Below are 10,562 nucleotides of genomic sequence, written 5' to 3'. Positions count from 1 at the left end.
CCCCAGAAGGTGAGATCACAAGCTTGCAGAAGGCAAAACGATGGACAAAATACAAATATTTGAAAATGTATTTCATGGTAATTATGTCAAGTTTCATGGCCCCGGCACAGTACTGAGGCACAGCCTGGATGCCTTAATTTGTATAGAAATTGTAATCATTTGTTCATTTCAAGGTGAAAATTACATTTTTTTATTTAAATTGTATCCTGCATGATAGGCTATTATCTAGAAAAATTGTCTCTGTGTATTAGTCTATGCCCAGGCTTCACGCCTATTAGGAGCTCCCTTCTTTTTAAAAAGGGTTTATGTACGTATTCCCTGACTAAATATTTGGTGGGGTTTCTTCTTTATTTGGGTTTGCCACTGTCTCAACTCATTTACATACTTGGCATTGATATGATTTGGTCTTAAAACTCAACTGATCTTTATTTATGTAAATAAAGACCTCTGCATTTTTTATCTTATCTCATATTTTTACTTCTCTGCATTCAACAACTTAAGGTTCTTTTTAAGTTAAAATCCCAAGGGCGTTCTTTCTTTGCCCCCTTTTTTTCCTTGGTGAGACGGCAGGCGACGAGGGTGGTGGTATTGACACTTCATCTGGCATTGAAAGGAAGAGTTTACAGATGGGGCTAAAGACTTTTGCTTCAAATGTGTCGACTGGGCTCTTTTCATCAATGAGGCTGATTGAGTGTCTTCGGAGAGCAGTGGGGTTAGTAAAGACCTCCAGTTTCCTCCCAGCTTAATACTGAGAGTGATGCTGGAGTGTGGGGATTAGAGAATGGGGTTCTAGGAGAGGGCAGGGAGGGGGTAAGGGGGAGAGGGTAGGGTGCATAACACCAGAGGTTGATATTGACGACTGTAATCGTACATTCAGGGGATTGATGATATAGGCCTAGCACATGAAAGATGGAGGTTTTAAGAGAAACTATACATTTAAGAAGGGTGGGTGGAAGGGTGGGGGGGTAGTTCTGAAAGTGTTGCCTCGTACCCTTTTGTAGTCAGCTAGAATCAAATCTGTCACCGAAATAAAAGGTGGCCCAGGAATGACAGTGTTAGTTAAAAAGGATACATTCTTCTCCCAAACAATCTCTCCCGGCTTAAGCGCACTACTTACCATTCCAGGTTATTTGCAAATCCTGGCGATCTGTCTCTGTAAGCTGATTGTGGGAATGTTGGAATCCAGTGGAATCCCCTCAGCGCCCATCAGAGAGCCGCGGCTCAGGTACATAATGTATCCTGGAATAATTATAGGATTTAGGGAGATGTTAGGCTTTGTAAGTGCTTTCATTGTGACATTTTCAAGTGTTTGACACAGCAGACTCCGAACGACACAATACCCCAGGGGGCTGGTGGGAGTAGGGAGCAGAGGAAAGAGGGAAGGAAAGGAAAGGCCAGGGCGGGAGAGCGGCACTCAAAACTTCTTCAAACATGTTTTAATCATTCCATACCTCCTGGCGGTTTTCCTTCTGTCGTAATGATAACATTGAACTGACCCAAAATACTCATTACTGAGAAAGTGTGGGACCTTGTACTCTCGTCTCCCAGGTTAATTGCTTTAATAGATTACTCCCTTGCCAAGTGTTTTCAATATATTGTCTCTGTATAATTAGAATTCTAAGCGCCAATATTTTTTGTCCTCTCAGACCAGAACTCCAATACAATACATGCAGTAATTAATCATAATTTTAAAAAAACATCTTAAAAGAAAATTAAAACATATCTTCAAAAAAACGTATTCAACTTTACTATACATTGCCTTTACATTTGTACATGGAATATGTAATATGTAACATTACAATATTTTGGCCACATTTGATTGGCCCTGTTGAGACTCCTCCAATGTTTTCCCCAATGATGGGCGTGTGTGTGATCATTACGTTTTCGTGACGTTTCATTGAAGAACCTAGATTTGCTGACTGTATCAATATATCAACGAAACTGCAACAAATGTTCCCTGGGACAAAAAAGTCAGTAAAGTAAACTATGGTGACTTGATCCAGTTTGGCATTATGGGCATGTCTCCATTAAATAGAATGCATTGAGTGGCTGGTTAAATCAGACTACCCAGGGGAAGGGTGAACCGACCAAGGTCCTGGATGCAGCCTGGCTGCTCTGAGAGCCAGCCCTAACCCATTATCAGTCATGAGGAATAGTAGTCTGTTAGGATAGAAGGGCCGGGTCATGGAGAGAAGAGAACCAGTGAGCTGAGCCCCCCTGGTCAAAGCCCTCACTCCATAGCCAGGTTTTAGATTGTTGACTGGATTTGAATATTTTAGCCAAGGGTTCCCTTCAAGATGGATGGGATCCGATGTAATGGGCAGTTACATGCTCCTCTTTCCCAAGTGTCATTCATGTACAGTACCTCACTTTAATCAATTAGAAGATCAAAGGCAAATATGTTCATATTCTTTTTAAGGTAGAATCTGTAACTTTAATTTCCCAAGCAGCTATAACAGAAGCTACTATAAACACATTTGGCTTAGAATTTGCGCAGAAAACACACTCGGCAAGACCCACCTCATTTACCAAAACAAAGTTGACCAGAAATGAAAGTGACAGAGTGCGCCTTTAAGTGTGATCACTTTCAATATTTTCAGTACAGAAATTAAGAAGAGACATTCAATACAAACAAACACACACACTCAGTATACACACACACCACACACATAAACACTATAGACACTATACTGTACTGTATTTGCGTGGTCCCATGTGGCTCAATTGGTAGAGAATGGTGCTTGCAACGCCAGAGTTGCGGGTTTGATTCCCACGGGGGACCAGTTCAAGAAATTGTATGAACTCACTACTGTAAATTGCTCTGGATTAGAGTGTCTGCTAAATTACAAAAATGTACCCAAGAGGTGAGACATGCTGCCCAGAAATAGCTTCTGTGGTCAGTAGCAGTATCCATAAAGCATCTCAGAAAAGGTCCTTGGAATCACTGTAGAAAACACTACAGTCCGAAGAAAACACTACATTTTTTAATCATAGTAAATATCACATTATTTAATTTGCATATACCCTGCCCATTCCCTCCCCCATATCACAATTTGTGCCACCCGTAAGTGAGAAACATACATGCCAACTATAGACCATATACAGTGAGGGAAAAAAGTATTTGATCCCCTGCTGATTTTGTACGTTTGCCCACTGACAAAGACATGATCAGTCCATAATTTTAATGGTAGGTTTATTTGAACAGTGAGAGATAGAATAACACAAAAAAAATCAAGAAATACGCATGTCAAAATGTTTATAAATTGATTTGCATTTTAATGAGGGATTTTGTCCCACTGCTCTTTGCAGATCTTCTCCAAGTCATTAAGGTTTCGAGGCTGACGTTTGGCAACTCGAACCTTCAGCTCCCTCCACAGATTTTCTATAGGATTAAGGTCTGGAGACTGGCTAGGCCACTCCAGGACCTTAATGTGCTTCTTCTTGAGCCACTCCTTTGTTGCCTTGGCCGTGTGTTTTGGGTCATTGTCATGCTGGAATACCCATCCACGACCCATTTTCAATGCCCTGTCTGAGGGAAGGAGGTTCTCACCCAAGATTTGACGGTACATGGCCCCGTCCATCGTCCCTTTGATGCGGTGAAGTTGTCCTGTCCCCTTAGCAGAAAAACACCCCCAAAGCACAATGTTTCCATTTCCATGTTTGACGGTGGGGATGGTGTTCTTGGGGTCATAGGCAGCATTCCTCCTCCTCCAAACACGGCGAGTTGAGTTGATGCCAAAGAGCTCCATGTTGGTCTCATCTGACCACAACACTTTCACCCAGTTCTCCTCTGAATCATTCAGATGTTCATTGGCAAACTTCAGACGGCATGTATATGTGCTTTCCTGAGCAGGGGGACCTTGCGGGCACTGCAGGATTTCAGTCCTTCACGGCGTAGTGTGTTACCAATTGTTTTCTTGGTGACTATGGTCCCAGCTGCATTGAGATCATTGACAAGATCCTCCCGTGTAGTTCTGGGCTGATTCCTCACCATTCTCATGATCATTGCAACTCCACGAGGTGAGATCTTGAATGGAGCCCCAGGCCGAGGGAGATTGACAGTTCTTTTGTGTTTCTTCCATTTGCGAATAATCGTACCAACTGTTGTCACCTTCTCACCAAGCTGCTTGGCGATGGTCTTGTAGCCCATTCCAGCCTTGTGTAGGTCTACAATCTTGTCCCTGACATCCTTGGAGAGCTCTTTGGTCTTGGCCATGGTGGATAGTTTGGAATCTGATTGATTGATTGCTTCTGTGGACAGGTGTCTTTTATACAGGTAACAAGCTGAGATTAGGAGCACTCCCTTTAAGAGTGTGCTCCTAATCTCAGCTCGTTGTCACGATCGTCATTTGAAGAAACGGGCCAATGCGCAGCGTGGAATGCGAACATCTTTTATTTCTATTTCATCACACGAACAAAAACAACAAAACGATACGTGAAGTCCTTGGGTACATACACAAACCAACACGGAACAAGATACCACACCACACAAATGCCAAACGACTACCTAAGTATGGTTCCCAATCAGAGACAACAAGCAACAGCTGATTCACGTTGCCTCTGATTGAGAACCACCCCGGCCAACATAGAAACACATCAACTAGATCCTGAACATAGAAACACAAAACATAGACTCTACACACCCTGGCTCAACATAACAGAGTCCCCAGAGCCAGGGCGTGACACTCGTTACCTCTATAAAAGACACCTGGGAGCCAGAAATCTTTCTGATTGAGAGGGGGTCAAATACTTATTTCCCTCATTACAATGCAAATCAATTTATAAAAAATTTCATATGCGTTTTTCTGGATTTTTTTGTTGTTATTCTGTCTCTCACTGTCCAAATAAACCTACCATTAAAATTATAGACTGATCATTTCTTTGTCAGTGGGCAAATGTACAAAATCAGCAGGGGATCAAATAATTTTTTCCCTCACTGTATTGTGTTCCCTATGGTTATAGGAAAGAGCAGAAGTGCTGAACTCCATGAAGAACCCAGTCCTACCTAAAGGATATGGAACATTTGCTCTTTTAGTATTTCTCCAGTAGGTTTCCTCAAGGAGAATGCCCCCCACTTCTATGTCAAAGATAATAAAACAGTTTGCAAAAACACCACAGTAATTACTATAGTATATACTACTGTTTTTTTTAGTACAGTATTTATACTATACTCAACTGTAAATACTACAGTATTCACTGTAGTGTTTTTGCAGACTGAAGACTGCAAAAACACTTTAGAGAATACTACAGTAAAGTCCGCAAAAACACTACAGTGAACACTATAGTATTCCTACCATAGTATACACTATATTATTTTTTCATGTGGGTGATGGGGAATAACCAATTGCGTTGAGGCATCGCCAGCTGTGGACTCTATAACACGCTTTAGACAACCATGTCACGCCCTGACTCAGGGGACGCTTATATGTTGAGTCAGGGTGTGTATATTCCTTGTTGTGCGTTTTCTATGTTTGTGATCTAGTATGTATAGTTCTATGTTGGCCGGTGTGGTTCCCAATCAGAGGCAGCTGTCGCTCGTGGTCTCTGATTGGGGACCATACTTAGGCAGCCTATTGGCACTGTCTAGTTGTGGGATCTTGTTCCGTGTAAGGTATGTTGTGTGTTCTACCTTGGACTTCACGTTTCGTTTCGTTTATTGTTTTGTCGTGTGTTTATTTAGTTTAATAAACATGTACGTATATCACGCTGCGCCTTGGTCTGACCCGTCATTCAACGAACGTGACAGAAGATCCCACCAAACGAGGACCAAGCAGCGTGCCCAGGCGGAGCGAATAGCCATGTCACAGATGGGCAAATTGTGGTCATGGGAAGAGATATTTGCGGGGAGAGGACCATGGGCTAAGGTAGATGCCCAGGCAGGAGAGGTGCAACGGCAACACGGAGGAGGCCGGTTGAGGAGGAAGCCCGAGAAGCAGCCCCAATAAAACATTTTGGGGGGGCACACGGGGTGGTTGGCGGAGCCTAGTGTCAGAGCAGAGCCAACTCCCCATACTCACGCGAGGAAGCGTATGACTGGGCAGGCTCCGTGTTATGCGGAGCTACGTACTGTGTCGCCAGTGCGCCGGCACAGTCCTGTACGTCCTGTGCTTGCACCACGCACGTGCCGTGCGAAGATGGGCATCCAGCCAGGACGGGGTGTGCCGGCTCAACGCTCCTGGTCTCCAGTACGCCTCCTCGGTCCCGCATATCCTGCGCCAGTTCTACGAACTGTATCGCCAGTGCGCGTGCACAGCCCAGTGCGTCCTGTGCTGATGCCTCACACATCCTGTGCGGAAGTAGGCATTCAGCCAGGACGGGTTGTGCCAGCTCTCCGCTCCAGACCTCCAGTCTGCCTCCACAGTCCGGCCCGGCCTGTTCCTGCTCCTCGCACCAAGCCAGTGGTGCGCGTCGCCAGCCCGGCCCGGCCTGTTCCTGCTCCTCGCACCAAGCCAGTGGTGCGCGTCGCCAGTCCGGCCTGTTCCTGCTCCTCGCACCAAGCCAGTGGTGCGCGTCGCCAGACCGGCCCGGCCTGTTCCTGCTCCTCGCACCAAGCCAGTGGTGTGCGTCACCAGTCCGGCCCGGCCCGTTCCTGCCCCTCGCACCAAGCCAGTGGTGCGTGTTCCTAGTCCGGTCCGGCCCGTGCCTGCTCCTCGCACCAGACCAGTGGTGCGTTTGTCCAGTCCGGCATGGCCCGTGCCCGTTCCACCGGTCAGCTGTTCCACTCCGGAGTCAGAGCAGTCCGCTCCACCGGTGCCTGACCCAGCTCCGGTCAGCTGCTCCACTCCGGAGCCAGAGCAGTCCGCTCCACCGGTGCCTGATCCAGCTCCGGTCAGCTGCGCCACTCCGGAGCCAGAGCAATCCGCTCCACCGGGGTCCAGTCCAGCTCCGGTCAGCGGCTCAACTCCGGAGCCAGAGCAGTCCGCTCCACCGGTGCCTGATCCAGCTCCGGTCAGCGGCTCCACTCCGAAGCCAGAGCAGTCCGCTCCACCGGTGCCTAGTCCAGCTCCGGTCAGCGGCTCCAGTCCAGACCATGACGTCAGCCCCTCTCCAGGTTCGGGGTCTCCCACACCAGGGTCCAGACAGGGCCTGGCGTATCGTGGGAGGAAGGAGAGGGGAAGCAGCGCGCCGAGGTCCAGACCAGACCAGGGGCGCAACAGGGAGGCGGAGAGTGAGAGGTCGTTACGACCCGAGCCGGATCCGCCTCCGGGGCGGAATGCCCACCCGGCCCCTACCCTGTTATGTTTATGTTGTGCGGTCGGAGTCCGCACCTTTGGGGTGGGGTACTGTCACGCCCTGACTCAGGGGACGCTTATATGTTGAGTCAGGGTGTGTATATTCCTTGTTGTGCGTTTTCTATGTTTGTGATCTAGTATGTATAGTTCTATGTTGGCCGGTGTGGTTCCCAATCAGAGGCAGCTGTCGCTCGTGGTCTCTGATTGGGGACCATACTTAGGCAGCCTATTGGCACTGTCTAGTTGTGGGATCTTGTTCCGTGTAAGGTATGTTGTGTGTTCTACCTTGGACTTCACGTTTCGTTTATTGTTTTGTCGTGTGTTTATTTAGTTTAATAAACATGTACGTATATCACGCTGCGCCTTGGTCTGACCCGTCATTCAACGAACGTGACAAACCATCAATGTTGCAATGGTAAAATGTTTGATATCATTTTCGCCTGATACGATCACTTTGCCTGCTTTTAATCCTTGCCTAATATGTTGGTATGCACAACCTTTCTTTAACCAATTCTGATAGTTGTTAAAAGCAGAATTTTTATAATATTACCGTTATATCACACTCGTCACGCTTGTCACTCCCATTTAACAACTCTAAATTGCTTTGGCACAGTAGGCATCAAGTCACTTGCCGATAATGTTGCATAAAACGTTTGACAGGTCTATAATTTTCATCGACCACAATGAAAGTTAACATACGCCCTAGATGGCTTCAACTGCCCAACTTATAGGCATGCCCAATTTAGGCATATTTTTTTAACAATGTGATATTGTGCTCCAAAAGGATAACTTGAAATAACATGATGTGGGTTAATTCAATAATAAAAATAAAAATATGTGATTATTGATTAGCCTAGATAGTGGTTAGAAGTATTTAGGCATATCATGTGAAATAGGCCTCGTGAAATGATTGTCAAAAGTGCAAAACATTATTTTAACAACTCCAAAGCAATTGCATGTGGTACAAAACTCACTGCCTTTCTCTATTATCAAGACCCCTCCTGGTAACTCTTAACTGGTTTGGACAGTTCATGAGGTCTCCCAAATATCTGTTGACTAGGTGGGACTCTTATGACTAAAGAGGCTTCATGCATAGCTTTTATTTTTACCCATAACAGTAGGAGTAAAATGTTTATATTCTCAGCACCAATTTTCTACTCTAAGATGCTTTGTCTATATGGGCCCAGGTCTGAGACTTTGATTTGATTCATTAGGATCCCCATTAGCCGACGCCAATGGCGACAGCTAGTCTTACTGGAGTCCGACACATAACGAGGGCCCCAATGCCCCGAGGGCCTAACATCCCCATACTGGCTCCTCTGTGAGGTCACGAAGAAAGTCCCCGCTGTAATGCTGCCCCTGGTAACACTGGCTCATTCAACTCTGGATTGTATAAACGGGGATTCTTGGGATCTTAAATCACTGATCACTGTTACTTTAGAGATGCACTTGACATCAAAGCTTTCTGGAATGTAGTAAAAAGGGGATATTATGATCGGTATTTTGTCCTATGAGCTAATGAGAATTTCTGAATGTAAAATGCCTGCCTTAAATTGCTATGCTATTCTGCTTATTATGTTTAAAGATTTGATTATAATGGGGAAAATAAACAGTATTTTCAAGGAGCAGAGGTCAACACTATTTGATCACAGTAAACCAGGACCAGATTCCGTATGAAATATACAGTAGTACTTATACAAATGTATAGTATTTAGGTACTGTATAAAGTACTAAATAAGTATAATGGACAGTGAAAGAAAAGAGTCGACAAAGAGAGCAGTGGTCTTGGTCCAGTTTTAGAGCTTTAATCGATAACAGTTACGCCAGTGTTACAGTCAACACACCAACAGGCTGAGGGTAGTAAATGCCAATACAAGTTTCCCACTACTCTAATACTTCATACAGTAGAATAAATTATGCCATGGTAATATACACACATGCTGAACAGAAATTGAATAAAGCAAGAGTAAAAAAAACTACAGGTAAGCGGGGGCTGGGGGGGGTTGGGGCAACTGGTGTAGCGGGGGAGCAGGACGAGGCCAAGCATATGTACCCCAGGTCAGGGATATATTTTTTTCCCGTTTTCTTTTCGTAGAAAATACACAAATTGGAAGGGTTGTGGCGAGCGCTAATTGGCACTGCATCCGTATAGTCTGTGGGTTTCCTGAAGATACTGATTGGACTGGTTTGGATGAGAGGGTGTGATACTTCAGGATTTTGGCAATGATCTACTTCCCAGGAGTCAGATTAACTCGTGGATACCATTTTTATGTCTCTGCGTGTGGTTTGAAGTAAGTTGCTAACTAGCGCAAGTGCAATTGCTAAATAGCATTAGTGCAATGACTGGAAGTCTATGGGTATCTGCTAGCATGCTAGCAGATACCCATACCCATAGACTTCCAGTCATTGTGCTCACACTAGTTAGCATTGGCTCACAAAACTACCTCTAACTTCCTTCATATTGGACACAGAAACATAAAAATGGTATCCACAATTTCATCTGACTCTGGGGAAGTAAACACAAATTATTGCCAAAATCTCAAAGTATCCCTTTAAGGTCCTGGAAAGTCAGGTAATTCAGGTATGTGTGTGTCCAAAATGAGAATGTGAGGCCATGTTACCCCACAGCAAGTTCAACGGTCAGAGTCCACGCCTCATGTTATGCCACAGGAAGAGATAGGTAAGTGGGGGAAAGTAAGATGTCGTCTGTGAGGGCTGACAGGAACAATCCATTGGTCCCAACAGGAGGGGAATGTCAAAATGGAAGAAGAATCAACTTCCAATAGGAATGTAATCGTGAATAATGACTTTCTTCTCTCAGGTCTGAGTTCCAATTCAATAGTTCTGCTCTGATACACTTTTTCATGTGAAAATGTTTCACCTGTTCTCTTGATCAGTGGATATTGGATAATAATCATATTTTCTAGTTTAAAAAATGTGTGAATTGAGTGGTATTGTTCATTTTCATCAATCATTTTTAAGAGCAAAAGCTAAAATACAATCTTTTTTTTCTTCTTTTTTTTTTTTTACATCGATACAACATAGTAAAAGGAGCAAATGAAACAAACAAATATTCAGGAATGTAACACAAATATACATTGTAAGACTTCAAGAGATGCAGCATTCACTCAACCATCATCCCCATCAACCTCATCATCATCGTTATGTTTTAGTACAAACCATATGTTTTCATATAAACAACACATACACAATCAGATTGTGAATGTAATATTCACTGGGTTTTTTTTTACTTAACCAAAATACGGTTGGATCCAATACGCTCAGATTCTACAGTTTTCATATTTACGTTTTATGGACTTTGTTATTTTA

At 44.5% G+C, this 10,562-nt stretch overlaps 1 protein-coding gene and 1 non-coding gene across 4 annotated transcripts in view; one reads left to right on the top strand and one right to left on the bottom strand.

Annotated features, from left to right (window-relative positions):
- Positions 1–5,017: 5,017 nt before the first annotated feature.
- LOC121538668 lies at positions 5,018–5,072 on the top strand. The gene has a single exon (XR_005995218.1). It is a non-coding gene; the product is annotated as a U7 small nuclear RNA (small nuclear RNA).
- Positions 5,073–10,198: 5,126 nt separating this feature from the next.
- The window catches only part of LOC121538216 (paired box protein Pax-7), a 68,878-nt gene continuing 68,514 nt past the window's right edge, over positions 10,199–10,562 (bottom strand). For all 3 annotated transcript variants that reach the window (XM_041846041.1, XM_041846043.1, XM_041846042.1), the window contains one exon: positions 10,199–10,562. This exon is cut by the window's right edge and continues 1,521 nt beyond it. The gene's annotated coding sequence lies outside the window, so the exon portion shown is untranslated.

This window comes from Coregonus clupeaformis, chromosome 24 (genome assembly GCF_020615455.1).
Source record: "Coregonus clupeaformis isolate EN_2021a chromosome 24, ASM2061545v1, whole genome shotgun sequence".
Lineage (NCBI taxonomy): Eukaryota > Metazoa > Chordata > Actinopteri > Salmoniformes > Salmonidae > Coregonus > Coregonus clupeaformis.
The sequence above is the reverse complement of the archived record's forward strand: the minus strand, read 5'-3'. Positions and strand labels throughout refer to the sequence as shown.